General features: G+C 37.0%; 1 pseudogene; it reads left to right on the plus strand.

The window, feature by feature from the left end:
* The first annotated feature begins 11,490 nt into the window (after positions 1 to 11,490).
* On the plus strand, positions 11,491 to 14,576 carry LOC140838092 (transcription factor ICE1-like; annotated as a pseudogene).
* The last annotated feature ends 2,340 nt before the right edge of the window (positions 14,577 to 16,916 follow it).

The raw sequence follows: 16,916 nt of genomic DNA on the forward strand, positions 1-16,916 counted from the left end.
GCAGGAAGGGGAGTAGTGGAGAAGGGGGAGTACATTTTGTGGCTGAGGAGGAGCAGGAGGTTGTAGAAGTTGGACAAGGCCAGCAAATTCGGGTGGCTCGGGACGTCAGTGCATCCACCCGGGTTAGTATGATTAATTGTATAAAAATTAATATTCATGCTTTTGCCTGGTCCCAGCAGGAATTGACAGGGATCTCACCCCTGATATCTGAGCATCATTTAAACATTCTCCCGGGATCTCACCCGGTGAAGCAGAAGAAAAGACACTTTGGTCCGGAAAAAGACAAATTTATTGTCGAACAGTTGAGAGATCTGTTGAAGGCTGGCCACATTCGGGAAATTCAATTTCCTACATGGCTCTTGAATGTGGTGTTGGTTCCTATGTCCACCGGAAAGTGGAGGATGTGCATGGATTTCCGTGATCTCAACAAAGCTTTCCCCAAAGACCATTATCCCCTGCCCAGGATTGCTCAGTTGATGGATTCCACCTTGGGCTTTGAACTGCTGCGTTTCATGGATGCTTACCAGTTGTATCACCAAATCCCCCTGGCCAAGAGTGATCAAGATCAAGCCAGCTTCATCACCTCGGGAGGTACATTTTGTTATGTTGTAATGTCTTTCGGGTTGAAGAATGCAGGGGCCACTTACCAGCGTCTCATGAAAAAAATCTTTGAGAAACAACTGGGCCGGAATGTGTAGGTGTATGTAGACGAGATTTTGGGTAAGTCTAAAGAGGTTGCAGACTTTATCGCTGATTTGGAGGAAACCTTTGCCACTCTGATGCATTATGGAATCAAGCTCAACCCTGTCAAATGCATTTTTGGCGTAAAGAGTGACAAGTTTTTGGGTTTCATAGTGAGAGTGTAATGCCCGATTTTTGTTGTGTTGCTAATATGAAATGATTGTTGATTAATTGATATGATTATGAAGGGCTAACCGAGACACAAAATGAGATTGTATGTGATTTATGTGTGTGCGAGGAATAAGCCCTCGCGCATATGCGCAACCGAGCCGGGCGCATATGCGCGAGATGGGCAGAGAACCTCGCATATGCGCGAGGGAAGGACGCGCATATGCGCGAGCTGTGCGGGAAGCCAATTTCAATTCCAGAGAACCTCGCGTATATGCGCGACATGGACTAGCGCATATGCACGAGTATGGCAGAGAGTTGTGAAGAAAACCTCGCGCATATGCGCCGACCAGGGGCATGCATATGCGCGAGAGGCGGTGAACGATACGCGCCGAGACATAGTGTCTCGCGCATATGCGCCGAGTGATTTCGCGCATATGGGCGAGACGTGTTTTGCAAAGGATGAGCCACCTATCCGTTTCATGCAAGACATATATATACATTGCCTCTAATTCTTCAACCATTCGGAGAAAAACGAAGAATACGAGATTCAGAGGAAAGCTTGGATTCTTGATATTAGAATTCAACTTGTGAGAAATCCGTCCGTCTGATTTTCAATCCGACTTCAGTAATGTGTTTCTATTGATGGGGGCTACAACTGGACGTAAGTTTTACTTTATTTTGTTATCATTTGAAAATATGATATGGATGGAATTATGATTTGATCGATATATAGTGTTCTTGGGATACTAGACATCGTAGGATCGAAGTCCGATCGAAAAACAGATTGATTATGGAATTGTTATGGTTTTTCAGATTATATTGATGGATATTGGACAGATTTGGATTATTAATCGATTACAGATTGTATTGGATATTGGTTATTGATTGTAATTGATATCCGTTGATATTGTATTGACGGGGATATCGGGATGGTTCCGTTATGCCGTTGATTTTGAGTTAGATTCAGATTTATCAGATTCGGTATTGATTTGAGCAGTATATTGATATTGTACTCCTTGATATTGTCATTTCTAGATTGAGTATTGACAGGCTTCGATTGCGAGATTTCGACAGAGTCAGAGTGACGAAAGAAAGGTATAAGTCAATGTCGAACCGGGAGAATGACTCGAGTGAGATATACTTGAGTTTCCCTAAATCACATACTTATTGTTATTGTGTGCATTGATTTGAATTGATATGCTTGTTCTATTGATTTATAGAATGCATGTATTAGACGATTGATCTTGTGACAGAGGTTCCAGATAGTGATATAATAGTTACTGGCCCATTGCACAGTGTCACAGAATAGTTATTGGCGGAGGTGCCAAAGTCTTTGACGTATAGGTCAAGACACTGGATGTTTGGTTTATATCGATGTTTGATTAGAAGTAGATATACTTCTATTACTGAGATTCGATATAGTATGCCAACGTCTGGAAACTGGGATCCTAGACTAGGAATGAGTCTAGTATGAGATGTGGAGTCACGTGTTTATTTACAGTTTTATATTGATTTATATTTTCAGATTTGATACATGTTACTGATATGTGTTTCATGCTTTTATATTGATTATATGATTGCATGTTTCGTTGATTTATACTGGGATGTATTTGTTAGAGTAGGTGCACGTCAAGCCAAGTGTTGGCCGAGTGTTCACAATGAAACTCTATGTATAAGAAATCTTTATTTTAATAATATTTGAATTTATTATTATGGCACATCTTTATCTATATACCCATGCAAGCTGCATAGATAAAGCCCTTGAATATACAAATAATAGAAAGAATATGAGATGATCATATGATGAGTATCATGAAACTCATATTCGGAATACTGTATATTCTAAACGGTTCCTAGTCGAATCAGCCGCCGCTAAGAAGGATATAGGCCGCTCGAGTTAGAGACTAGTATCTGCGATGTGAGCACCATGTTTCATTGGTAGGGGACATTGTGATGTCCGAGCATGCAGATAGGTGCTCCTGGTAGAGTGCACTGAACAACCCTCTATTAAAGGACTTTCCAAGTGGTTCTCACTTATCGAGTGGAAAAGTCCTAGTTTATGGTTGTACACAATTAGTCCTTATGACCCGGGACAACATTGGGACTCTATGTGCTAGCGTTTCACTATGACTTGTTTACCGACTCTTATGGGGTCATCAGGTGGCAAGGTTGGGTGTTATGGCGAAACATATAGGAGTCGATGCATTGTAGTCGGGGATTCACCGCTTACCTACGGGTATGGATATCCTATGTGGTTTCATGTATATGTAGTTTGAAATCTCTGGCCAGAGTATGGTGGTAATTATGAAAGGGGTTTCATAGATTACACCATCGATGCAACTACGACATGACACATAGTATCGATTCATTGACAACTCTCGATAAACCAATAGTTGTCGAATCGGTCGGGATATATGAGTTGAAGGGACCGTACTGTACGCTAACCATAATAGAATGGTTTTTGCAGGCACTATCATTTGATACCTAGGGAATCATGTAAGCGATGCTGCTAGACGTTTAACATGATTGGTTGGATACTATCAGACTTGAGCTCTGACATTCTTATTATCAAGGAGTTGATAAATAAAAATGGAGCAATTGGGGTATGCTCAAATAAGGACATGTTTAGTCCAAATCACATGGAGATGTGAACCCACGGCTAGTTGTATCATTGAACCATTGAGGGCCACACAAGTACTGGCTATCTAGATCCCATTAAGAAGTAAAATAGTTCAATGTGTTGAACGGCTTATAAATGAGTTTATAAGCGTAAGGAAAATTAGAAGTATGACTTCTATAAAGGAGAAAATAGTTCAATATGTTAAACGACTTATAAATGAGTTTATAGGCGTAAGGAAAAATAGAAGTGTGACTTCTATGAGAGAAATGTATATTTTAATTTATGGAAGTGTTCCTAAATTAAAATTTGGCCAAGTGAATAATGTATTTGAAAATTGTGATTTTCATAAACATTATTATGGACTAAATTAAATTAATTCAAGTGTTGAATTAATTAAACACTAGTGGACCTTGTAGAGTCCAAATAATTAAATTAATTCAAGTGTTGAATTAATTAAATAATATTGAGTCTTGTAGAGCTCAATTTAAATAATTATTCAACTAGTGGAACTTGGGTAAATTCAAGTAATATTTAATTAGTCTCAAATATGTTTGAGATAATTAAATTTAGTCCAAGGTTTTTAATTTGATTAAAAACCATATAATATAATATTGCATGCATGGGAGGTGAAAGGGTTGGGAGACAATTTTGCAACATCCAAGGCATGGCATGCCCTTGGGACACACAACACTTTTCCCACAACCAAGGCAAGTCTCTCCCCACTCCAAAGAATGCAATGGCCGAAATATTGCATGGTCTACACTCCAAGTTTCTCTCAATTTTTCTCTCTAGTTTTGTTCTTCAAGTGTTGGAGAATAAAATAACTTCTCAATGAAAAATGCCATACATTTTCTAGTGCAAGTGTAAGGTGGCTCTAGCTAGTTGGTGGTGGGCTTAATATTTGAGCAAGGTGGGCTCAAAGGGAAGCTTGAAGATTGTTCATCCTTTCAAGAGCCAAGTTGTTTACAACTTGGTTGGAGCTATCATCAACCTCAAGAGGTTGATATGTACATTTCTTAACATCCTATGTATGACATATGTGTTTTATTGTATTTGCTACACAATCCATAGGGTGGCCGAAATTTTCTTGCAAGAAAATATGATTTTCGAAATTTTGTTGCTTCCGTTGCGCATTCCGGTCACCGTAACCGATCCCCTTTCAAGTGGTTCTCACCGGAGTTATTCGGCTGTTGTCTTGTTTGTATGTGTGCATGGCAATAGGTGGGACATGATCAGGGTCGAGGAGATGAAGAGAGATCGTGATTAGAGTGGAGACTACGGACTTTGATTATAAATAAGGTTTGAACACTTGATATGTAGTTGTTGAACATTAGTTTTAAATGATTGTATATGGTACAAGACTTGTACTTTACTTTTGATATGTATATTAGAATGAATTCCATTACGTTCCGCATTTGACACTTGTTGTATATAAAAAAAATAATTTAGACCCAGATTAATTAATTGATCTATTTATCCCAATGACGATTAAGAAAGTGATTAGCGTACGGGTCCCCACAACAGGTAGTATCAAAGCGATAGATCCTTTAGATTGAGATAGAAGCTAGTGAGCGGGGTATATTGAGTTTTCTTTCCTGCTTTTGATTGCTAGCATGTCTTATTGCTTTAATACATGTTTACCTGAATTGAGTGGTAACTTGTATTATTGAGAATGAATCAGAACCAATTCTTGATCAGCAGTAAGATGATCGGAGGAGGACTGAAACATGTTTGTTGTATTGCAATTGCTAATCTTTTTGATAATCAGATATGCCTCCTTGAAGAATACCAGAACAGGGTAGCACTTCGAATCCTCCAATGGATGTGACAGCAACACCAATGGAAACATCGCTGAAGAGATTTCAGTCGTTCCATCCACCGACTCTGAAGGGTACTGAGACTTCAGTTGATTGCGAGAGTTGGCTAGATGACATTGAGATGCTGTTTTAGTCATTGGATTACACTGATGAGCGGAGAATGAAACTGATTGGGAACCAATTGCATAACGTTGCAAAGAATTGGTGGCTCACAACAAAGAGAGTCTTGGAGCATCGAGGTACAGTAATTACTTGGAAAGTGTTTAGAACTGAATTCTATCAAAGATTCTTTCCAGTGTCGTATAGAAAGGACAAAGGTGCAGAATTTGCAAATTTGAGACAGTGTCAGTTAAACGTTGAGGAATATGTGGCCAAGTTCTCTACATTACTGAGATTTGCTCCACATGTAGCCGAGAAAGACGAAGCTGTTGCTAATCAGTTCATTAATGGCCTGAACCTGAAATATTTACATTGGTAAATACGGGGCGACCGAACAATTTTATTGATGCCTTGAACAGAGCTAAGGGAGCCGAAGCCGGTCTGATGAGACAGAGAGGATCTTCGTATGTTGCACCAGCACCGAGACCACAGTTTCCTCCACCATCTCCCAGATTTGAGAGTGGCAGTAGTAGTGGAAAGAAAGATCAGTTGAAAGCTAGAGGAAAACAATTCAAGAGATCTGGGAGCAGTCATCCAGTTCTATTGGCTCGAGGCAGATCCGTCAGAGCCAGAGTTATACAGGAGCTTATTGCAACACTTGTGGAGGAATACATTCCACAGAGCAGTGCCGAGGAGTGTTTGGCAGTTGCCGTATTTGTAGACAGCAGGGACATTTTGCTATAGTTTGTCCACAGAGAGATTCTAAGAGATCACAGGGTGCCGAATCATCTGGATCAGTAGCTTAGACTGGTAGACGACCACCATCTGCAGTTCACTCTTTCCAGCCAGCACCATCTCAGTCACAGCCGAGGCCAGGAGGAAACCAGACAGTTAGCCAGCCTCCTAGACAACAGGCCAGAGTGTTCGCTTTGACTGAAGAACAGGCTCAGGACGCACCATATGATGTTGTTGCAGGTAACTGTTTTATTTCTGGTTATCCTGCATATGTCTTGATATATACTGGTGCATCACATACATTCATATCTGAGAGATTTGCATTGATGCATTCATTGCATGTTAAGTCATTATCTGCTGTAGTGTCTGTCTTTTCTCCTTTGGGGACATGTTTGATATCAGTGAAATCTGTTAAACATTGTATGCTACAGTATGACGGGCATGAAATTGAGTTAGATTGTATTGTGCTTGGGTTGTCTGATTTTGACTGTATCATCGGTATCGATATGTTGACCAAGTACAGAGCTACCGTTGATTGTTTCAACAAGATTGTGAGATTCAGACCTGAAATGGCTGATGAATGGAAATTCTACGATAAGGGTTCTCAAGCCAGAATTCCCTTGATATCTGCGATAAACATGACTCGACTGTTACAAAAAGGATAGGAGGGATTCCTTGTCTATTCAGTTGATTTACTGAAATCGAGCCCATCATTGGTGGATTTGCTAGTGGTGTGTGAGTTTGCTAACGTCTTCCCAGATGAGATTCTGAGTTTGCCTCCGATTTGAGAGATAGATTTCAGCATTGAGTTGATGTCACGTACAGTTCCGATTTCTAGAGCTCCCTACAGAATGCCACCAATTGAATTGAAGGAATTGAAAGATCAGTTGGAGGATTTACTGGCCAAGGGTTACATTATACCGAGTGTTTCCCCTTGGGGTGCTCCAGTATTGTTTGTGCAAAAGAAAGACGGTTCAATGAGACTTTGCATTGACTATCGGCAACTGAACAAAACAACGGTAAATAATAAATATCCCTTGCCTCGCATTGATGATTTGTTTGATCAGTTGCAGGGTTCTTCGGTATATTCAAAGATCGATCTGAGATCTGGATATCATCAGCTGAGAGTCAGAGATTCTTATATCTCGAAGACAGCGTTCAGAACCAGGTATGGACACTATGAGTTTATTGTCATGCCTTTTGGTCTTAAAAATGCTCCAGCTGTATTTATGGGGTTGATGAACCGCATATTTCAGAAATATCTTGATGATTTTGTAATTATTTTTATTGATGATATTCTGATTTACTCGAAAAATATGATTGAACATTCTGAGCATCTGAGAACTGTTTTGAAGATCTTGAGGGCTGAGAAATTGTATGCTAAACTGTCGAAATGTGAGTTTTGGTTGAGACAGGTGGTATTTCTGGGGCATATCATATCCGGGGATGGTATATCCGTTGATCCCAGCAAGGTTGAGGCCGTGATCAGTTGGCCGAGACCGACATCAGTGCCAGAGATTCGCAGTTTTATGGGTCTCGTAGGATATTATCGTCGATTTATTAAAGATTTCTCCAGCATTGCTAAGCCCATTACACAGCTGACTCAGAAGAATGCCCGGTTTGTTTGGTCAGAAGACTGTGAGTCTAGTTTTGTAGAACTGAAGAAGAGATTGAACAGTGCACCGATACTGACTATCCCCTCAGGTACTGGCGATTTTGTAGTTTATTGCGATGCATCTCACCGAGGATTGGGATGTGTTTTGATGCAGCGAGGGCATGTTATTGCTTATGCCTCGAGACAGCTGAAGTCGCATGAGACTCGCTACCCAGTTCACGATCTTGAATTGGCTGCCATCGTCTTTGCATTGAAGATATGGCGACATTATCTGTATGGTGAAAAATTTGAAATTTATTCTGATCATAAAAGCCTGAAATATCTGTTTTCACAGTCTGATTTGAATATGAGGCAGCGAAGATGGCTTGATTTATTGAAGGATTTCGATTGTGAAATCAAGTACTATCCAGGGAAGTCTAATGCAGCAGCTCATGCACTAAGTCGAAAGGTATGTTCTTTATCGTTGTCGACGATTGGTGTTTCGAATTTGATAGAAGATGGCTGTTTGTCTGGATTAGTATTTGAAACAGATTGTCAGCCTCTGAGATTGTGTGCTATTCAAGTTGAACCAGAAATGATAGTGAGAATCAAAGAAGCACAGAAAATTGACCAGAATGTGTAGAATTCGATTGCTATGGTCAGAGCTGGACATCAATCGGAGTATCAGGTTCGTGACCGTGTTTTGTATGTGAATAATCGTATTGTTGTGCCGAATATTTCAGATTTGAGACAGCGGATACTGGCAGAAGCGCAAAGCAGTCGTTTCAGCATTCATCCTGGTGGCAGAAAAATGTACAATGATTTGAAGACACAATATTGGTGGAAACAGATGAAATCTGATACTACTGAATTTGTAGCAAAGTGTCTGAATTGCCAACAGGTTAAAGCCAAAAAAAAAGAAACCCGGAGGACTGTTACATAGCTTATCTATTCCTGAATGGAAATAAGATCACATTTCCATGGATTTTGTGACGCAGTTACCGCGTTCCTCCAGAGGTTGTGATGCGATTTGGGTCGTGATTGACAGATTGACCAAATCAGCATGCTTTATTTTGTACAAGATGACGTATAGACATGACCAGATGGCAGATATTTATGTCAGATTACACGGAGTGTCGAAGTCGATTGTATCAGACCGTGATCCTCGGTTTACATCACACTTTTGGCAGAGTTTGCAGCAGGCTCTAGGTACGAAGTTACATCTGAGTACCGCTTATCATCCACAGACCGACGGACAGTCAGAGCGGACTATCCAGACACTGGAAGATATGCTGAGAGCTGTAGTGTTTGATTTTAGCACTAACTGGCAAGATGCATTGCCGCTTTGTGAATTTTCGTACAACTACAACTATCAGACGAGTATTGAGATGGCTTCATTTGAGGCGTTGTACGGAAAGAAGTGTCGATCCCCTCTGTATTGAGATGATATCTCTGAAATTCCTGAGACTGGACCTGATATGATTAGAGATATGACAGAGAAAGTGAAGCTGATTCAGAAGAAAATGAAGACAGCGCAGGACAGACAAGCCAAATATGCCAACGTTAGACGACGACTGTTGGTATTTGAGGCAGGAGACCGAGTATTCTTGAAGATTTCACCTTTCACCTTTCAGGGGAGTGGTCAGATTTGGCAAGAAAGGGAAGCTGTTTCCACGTTACATTGGGCCTTATGAGATCCTTGAGAAGATAGGAGATCGTGCCTATCGACTCGCCTTACCGCCTTCTTTATATGGGATACATGATGTCTTTCATGTATCGTTACTGAGGAAAGGAAGGAGCTGAAAGCTCTCAGATTATTAGTTCAAACTTTCCACGAGAAAGGGGACGAAATTACAGCTGATCTTTTTCAAACGCATTCCTACTGGCAGTGCGGTGAAATAAAAGAATGGGAAAAGTTGATGTCTAGATTAATAATCTAGAAAAAGACATTGTAGGAAAGGACCACTCAACCACTATATGGTCCCCAAGCAAGCTGTAAAGGCTTATGAAGACTTGAAGTCCGAGTTTCAAATCCGAAGGAAGCCTTCTATAAATAAAGAAGCAGAAGGAAGATGAAGACATCGATCAACCTCTTCATTTTTCTTCAAACTATTTGTAATAATTTTCTTCAAGTTTATGTGTGTAGAGAGTTCAGCTACTAACAAGTTTCTCCTCCTCTACAGGAGGTTACTATGTATTAATAAAATGTTTGTGTTTGAATAAAAGAGATCTTTGCTCTAGCCCCTCTCATGTATTATTTTCAAAATTTTATTTTTTATTGTACACTCTAAGGTAGAAAACGAATTAGAGTTGTGTCAAGTGCTGTTGAAGGAATCTACGTCTGTAACCATCGGTTGCGATCGCGTGATTGGACTGTGAGGAGCAGTTCGTAAAATACGGTGGATATAACACGATGACACTCCGGTCAAAGAGGTATAAGATTTAATTTATTTTACGGAAGCATGATGGGCCATTATTCAAAAGAAAATCAATTAATTTAAAATCATGGATAATGGCAAAGTTGGAAATTTTAAACATATGGGGAGTTGAAACAAAGTTTTAGTGGGGTATGGAGTAAAGAAGAAGTTGAGAATGAGAATAAGGATTTTATGACAAGTACCCCTTGATTTTTCAAAATCTTTAATTTTTATTTTAAAACTTAAAAAAATTACTCAATTCTTTTTTTTTTACAGAACACACTCATCACATGTGTTACGATCCAGGATTATATAATAATACATTGGGGTTCAATAAAAAATTTAATTTACTCCACGTGTATTGATAAACGTTTATTATTGGATGTATCATTGGATTTAAACTAATATAGTGATAGATATACATATCATTATAATTAAAAAAAAATAAGGATTATGTATTGGTACCATTTTTCTAGTAATCTTTGATGATTAAATTGGAGTCACTTTGGAGTTCATTTCATGGTTCATGCACATATATAGGAGTATGATAAATTCATGAAAAATTCAATTTATCGTACATGAAAAAATCATGGAACAAATTCAAAATACACACGATTATATATATGATACAAATGATCGTTGTATATGAAAAAAATACACAAAAACTTTTATAAAACGACCTCATAAGTCAATTATATATATATATATATATATATATATATATATATATATATATATATATATATATATATATATATATATATATATATATATATATATATATATAATTGAGCACACCAGCATAATGTGTGGTTATAAATACTTATTTGACAAGCTGATTTTTTATTTATCCCTCTAAAAATAAAGATATGTAAAAATTGATCACACCAATATAATGTGTGGTTATAGGTACTTATTTGACAAGCTGATTTTTTATTTTTTATTTTTAAAAATCTATCTTTTTTTGTATTTTTTCAATTTGATGTTATTTTAGCAACACGACGAGGTATTAATTTTGTGTGAAGAGTGGATGACACAAGTGTGCCAATAGGAAAGAATTAAAGTCCATGTTATATACGACATTATTAATAGTCTTATTATTCAATCGAAAGCAAGTTCTCGTACATACTGTCTGAAAATAGCAACATTTCGTATGTGGAAGGGAAAGTCTTTTGTCAAAAAAGAAATGAAACTATTATATGATTATAGTTACCAAATGTCACATTTTTCGAGAGGAAATGTTAAAATTATTTAAATATAAGAAAAGGGGAGAATTATTATTATTATATAATAAGAATAATAAAATTGATAAATTAAAGAAAAATAAATTGGTTCTGTTTTACCAGTCCAGTGACTCTGTGTACAAGGACATCACAGAGAGTGTTGTGTGTCGTCGAGACACTTCATTTATCTGCCATTTCCCTCGTCTTTCCGCCACATTCCCTCTTCTCCTCTGTTCCTCCGCCTCTCTCTTCTTTTAATCTTCAAACTTCATTGTTTGATTATTCAGAATTATCCCACTCTTTTGAAAAGTTGGTCCTTTTTCTTTTCTTTTCTTTTCCCGAAGCTTCAAAATCAAGAAACTTGCAGGATGTTGCCTGGCATGGTTTGGGCTGAAGATGGTACAGGAGAGGGTGAAACGGAGTCATGGGCTCAAAAAATTAATGAAGACGGTGGCCTGGAGAATGAAGAAGAGTTGGGAATAGGTGCGCTTTCGAATTTTAAGTCCATGATTGGAGCTGAAGAGGATGACTGGTACGTCGGCGGGGGCGGGGGTTCCGCCACAGGCACCACCAGCAACCACCTTGGGAGCATTAATGGTATCTCGTTTTCATCAGGCTTTCCTGAAGCTGAGAGCAGTCAGCTGTTTATACAGACGGTGGATTCTTCCGCCTCTTGTTCCCCAACTTCAGCTTCGGTTTTCAGTAATCTTGATCCGTGTGATCAGGTAAACTATTTTCTGCCCCCGAAGTATTCAATGAACCCAATGCTTAACAACACTACTGTGGATGGAGGCTTTGATTTGGGTTGTGGGAATGGGTGTCTTGAAAATGTTTTGAATAGGGGTGGCGGGATTCTTGGTGATGGTTTCAGTGATTTGAGTGCTCAGCACAGTTCGGTGCTTTTAATTGGAGCTCCGCTAATAATTTGCTCCAACTTCCCCAAGGAAGTGGTGGATTTGGTGCGTTTGGGTATGGGGAAAGCTCGATGCAGGGAAATTCCTTGTTCAATAGGTTCAAGATTTTGAAGCCACTTGAAAATTTTACCTCGCTTGGAGCACAACCTACTCTTTTCCAGAAGAGGGCTGCCCTGAAGAAGAATCTTACCGATAACGATAGCAAAAACTTGGGGTCTTTGAATTTAGGTGTTGAATTTAATGAAATAAGCTTGATAGCTCCAAATAGTTCAACTTTTATGGAAGGATATGATAAGAAGAGGAAACTAAGTTGTGAGAATGATGTGAGCTTCGAGGAATCTAATCTGAATTATGACTCTGATTATCAATTCTTGGAGAATTGTGGTATCGATAAGGTGGAAGGGAGTTGTGAAAATGGTGGAAATGACTCAAATGCAAATGGCACCGTGACAGGTGGGAAGAAGAAGGGGCTTCCAGCCAAGAATTTGATGGCTGAAAGGCGCCGGAGGAAGAAGCTCAATGATAGGCTTTACATGTTGAGGTCAGTTGTTCCAAAGATCAGCAAGGTATGAAATTCTTTACTACAAATTTCTCGTGAATTATTCGACATGTTTTCATTAGCTTTTCCGTTCGATGTTCGAGCCATCTTGTTATTTTATTTGTTTTTGAATTCCTGTGAAGTTAGTATCTTCTTCGTGTTTGATCATTAATGAGTAACAGTTTGTGATTGGTATATTTTGATTTGAGAGGTATCTATATTAAAGTTGTGTGATGGCATTTAATTTACTCACATGGAATCTATGAACTGATTCAAATGCCATCTTACACTTTGAAATGCCAACAGCAAATTATATATTGTTTGAAAGCTGTTGATTGAACAGTTGACCATTTCAAAGTTATTTCCTCATCTGCATACTGAATTAGATGAGCACTAAATTTGTTTATCTTGTCTCGCGGACTCCGATGTGAAATAGAAATATTGATCAACAGTTTTTGCTAGCAAACTAAGAATTTGTACCTTTAGGTCCTTTGCTTTCCATAACTTCAAGACACCTATAATACTGAAGTAAGATGCTACAGACCTGGAAATCATACCTTGACCGAATATTCTTTCATGGCCTATTTTGCTGAAGATCAATTTCAGTTTAGTTCCATTGAACACTGGGTATTAGTTATATGTCGTATGAGAACGAGTTGGACTATAGAGAGCATATTTCCCTTTAGCATATTACTTATAAGATAATTGATAAGTATTATTGGTTGTCGTTACAAACGGTTTGAGAATGGAGGAATCACATGTCTTTCATGGTTCTAGTTGCTTGGTAATTAAATAATCCTTGGTTGTAATGAAATGAATTTACACCCCCCACAATTTTGACGCCATTCTTCCAAAAGATGGACAGGGCATCGATACTTGGGGATGCAATTGATTACTTAAAGGAGCTTCTTCAAAAGATCAACGACCTCCATAATGAGCTGGAATCGACCCCTTCTATCTCCTCTCCAACTCCATCATCGACTTTCTATCCGGTGACACCCACCGGTCCCCGACTTTCGACACTTGTTAAGGAAGAACTTTGCCCCCCAGCCACATTCCCAAATCCAGTCTCGATCCCAACTGGACAACCAGCTAAGGTAGGAGTCTCACTGCAAACACTACTCTGCCTTGATGACCGTTATTTTCTTTTGTAAATTAAATAAGGAAATTGCTTTCTCCTTGCAAAATTCTTAATAGGTCGAGGTGAGGCTAAGAGAAGGGAGAGCGGTGAACATCCATATGTTCTGTGGCCGCAGGCCCGGGCTCTTACTCTCGACTATGAGGGCTCTGGACAACCTTGGTCTGGACATTCAGCAAGCTGTTATTAGCTGCTTCAATGGGTTCGCATTGGATATTTTTTGTGCCGAGGTAACCAATCATTCATTCCTAACTAATCCTGCAACATGCATGTTTAAGTACTACTCGACTCAGTTTTGAATTCCCTGTGTTTTCAGCAATGTAAACAAGGCCCGGACCTTCATCCCGACCAAATCAAGGCAATACTATTGGATTCTGCGGCCTTCCATGGAGTGGTGTGAGTTTTTCAGACAAGATTTCGAGGATTTACATTTCAACTGCTAGCTAGTCAGACGCACTAGCTAATTGAGAGCCAACTACTCTCAGAATATGTCTACTTGACTAAATCTGTCTGAATCAAACAAAATTTCTTTTTACATTGAAGCTAAACTCTTTCGACTCCCAGTCTTTGTTAATTTCCCGATTTCATACTAATTTGTTTATGAATTTAAGATTAGTTTTTTGGTTGTTTTTCCTCCTCACCTCAATTTTTTTCTAAGAACACGACTCGATCCATCATTCAAGGAAATTCAATATTCTTGCATCATCGTACAGATTTTATAACTAAAAAATAATCATGCTTATCTTTCAATATCATCATCCCACATGTCAAATTGTAGTGTCACCTTTTTGACATGTTTATTATTGGATGAACTACTAGATATGTAATATGTTACTGAATGAACTACTGAACACAAGGATTATGCTAATTGTTTGTTGCGCATATTTTTCCAAAGCGATCGTATTTACAATTTTATTATCTAAAATTAATGCATAATAATAATAATAATAATAATAATAATAATAATAATAATTCATACGATAAAATGCTATTATCAATTAATCCAAATATTTAAACTTATTTTACAATTAAACGGTAAACATAATTTATTACGTTCATAATAAAATTTTTCATCTTAAATATTGTATATGTTTATATAAATTATACAATAATATATGCACGTTGTGAATTAAGTAACCTCTCGAAAATAATAATAATAATAATAATAATAATAATAATAATAATAATAATAATAATAATAATAATAATAGGTAGATTACAGAGTTGCAATTTATTTAGGCAATAAATGCATAGAACTTGGTGGTTTTTGAAATATTATTGGCACGGCTAAAATATGGCTTCAATTCCATTAATAAATATTCTCTTAAAAAAACGGAAAAATTTGTGTTAGACCGTCTCACGGGTCGTATTTTGCGAGACAGATTTCTTATTTAGGTCATCAATGAAAAAATATTACTTTTTATCCTAAGAGTATTACTTTTTATTGTAAATATCGGTAGGATTGACCCGTCTCACAGATAAAGATTCGTGAGACCGTCTCACAGATAAAGATTCGTAAGACCGTCTCACAAGAGACCTACTCTAAAAAATAATAAAGAATGAAGTAATTTTTTTAAAAAAAATTAAAATAAAAATTATAAAATTTTGAAATTGAAATGATAGAAGATAAAATAAAATATAAATAAAAATATCGTTATAACACCATGTAGTTATTTTAATAAGATAAAATATGTTTTTAGAAAATCCAAAATTATACAATGACTCCGTATAACTAATTAGTTTCTCTAGGGTGTTCTTGTATTATATATACTAATAGGTTATAAATTATACAAATTACCACATATGCCTGTTCATTCTCTTTTCTATAGGCCTTGATGCATGAATATTGTCCAAAAATTGACTTGTTCAGTGTTGGATATAAGATCTCGAACTCTATACTGTATCGAGAGTTTTAATTCATATGTATTTTTATAAAATACGATCAAGTGATTATCTGGTGGATCCCATATATTTTTGTTTTGAATTCAAATGATCATCATATACAAAAATATATATGGAGTAACACTCTCGGTATATCGTAGAACAGACTTAATAGTATTCGACAATTGTTTAAAAATTAACCGAAAGTTAAAAATAAAATAATAATAATAATAATAAATAAAACTACCAAAAGAGCTTAGGTCCAATACAAATATGGCTTTACGGGAAGGTTAGCCCAACTTGAAGGCCCATGCACAGTTAGAAAATGATGCCATTATTCTCGCAAGGAAGCTATACTCTGTGGATGTACCAGAAACAGTTGATCAAGAAAATAAGGTTGTTTTGTCTGACCATCAAATCAAGACGATGTTCTCCTTATAATGGATGTTAGAGGAAGCGATTTCTATGTTTGGTTTACGGTCATTGCTCGGAAGCTATAAGATGTAAATTTATGTTTTATGAAGCATTTTGCATGTAGAATTTTTTTAATGAAATTTAGTTAAAAGTATCAACAGGAAAATATTTATTCTGATACAAAATTAATTATCTAAATATGTAATTCTAAAAACCAAATATAGAAAGTATACAAAATCTATTATTGATTAAAAGCTAGCAAAAACACAATTGAATTAAACTTGATAACAATTTTAGTGGTTTTATTTTAACAACAATATGCTAATTTTAGTTAATTAAAAGATTTTTTTTTATTATCGCTTATAATTTTGTGTGCTTCATTTAAATACATTGTGGTGTGAGCCATAATAAAATTCATTATTCTATTAATTTATTTTTGTTGTTTTATTTTATGAACGATATTTGGATGAAAAAAATCTTTTTTGGTCTGATAAAATTGTTATTATGTCATAATCACGTTGATTTAAAAGTTTGTCATATGAACAAGTGAACATATATGTTTATGGTCAAGATGCTATTTTATTTATTTTGTTCACCGCTATTTTATCTATTGTGTTTTGATCTGTTTAGATTGATAAATACTCTTAAACATAATGTTATTAAAATAATTTTAG

This window comes from Primulina eburnea, chromosome 1 (assembly GCF_022965805.1).
Source record: "Primulina eburnea isolate SZY01 chromosome 1, ASM2296580v1, whole genome shotgun sequence".
In the NCBI taxonomy this organism is placed as follows: domain Eukaryota; kingdom Viridiplantae; phylum Streptophyta; class Magnoliopsida; order Lamiales; family Gesneriaceae; genus Primulina; species Primulina eburnea.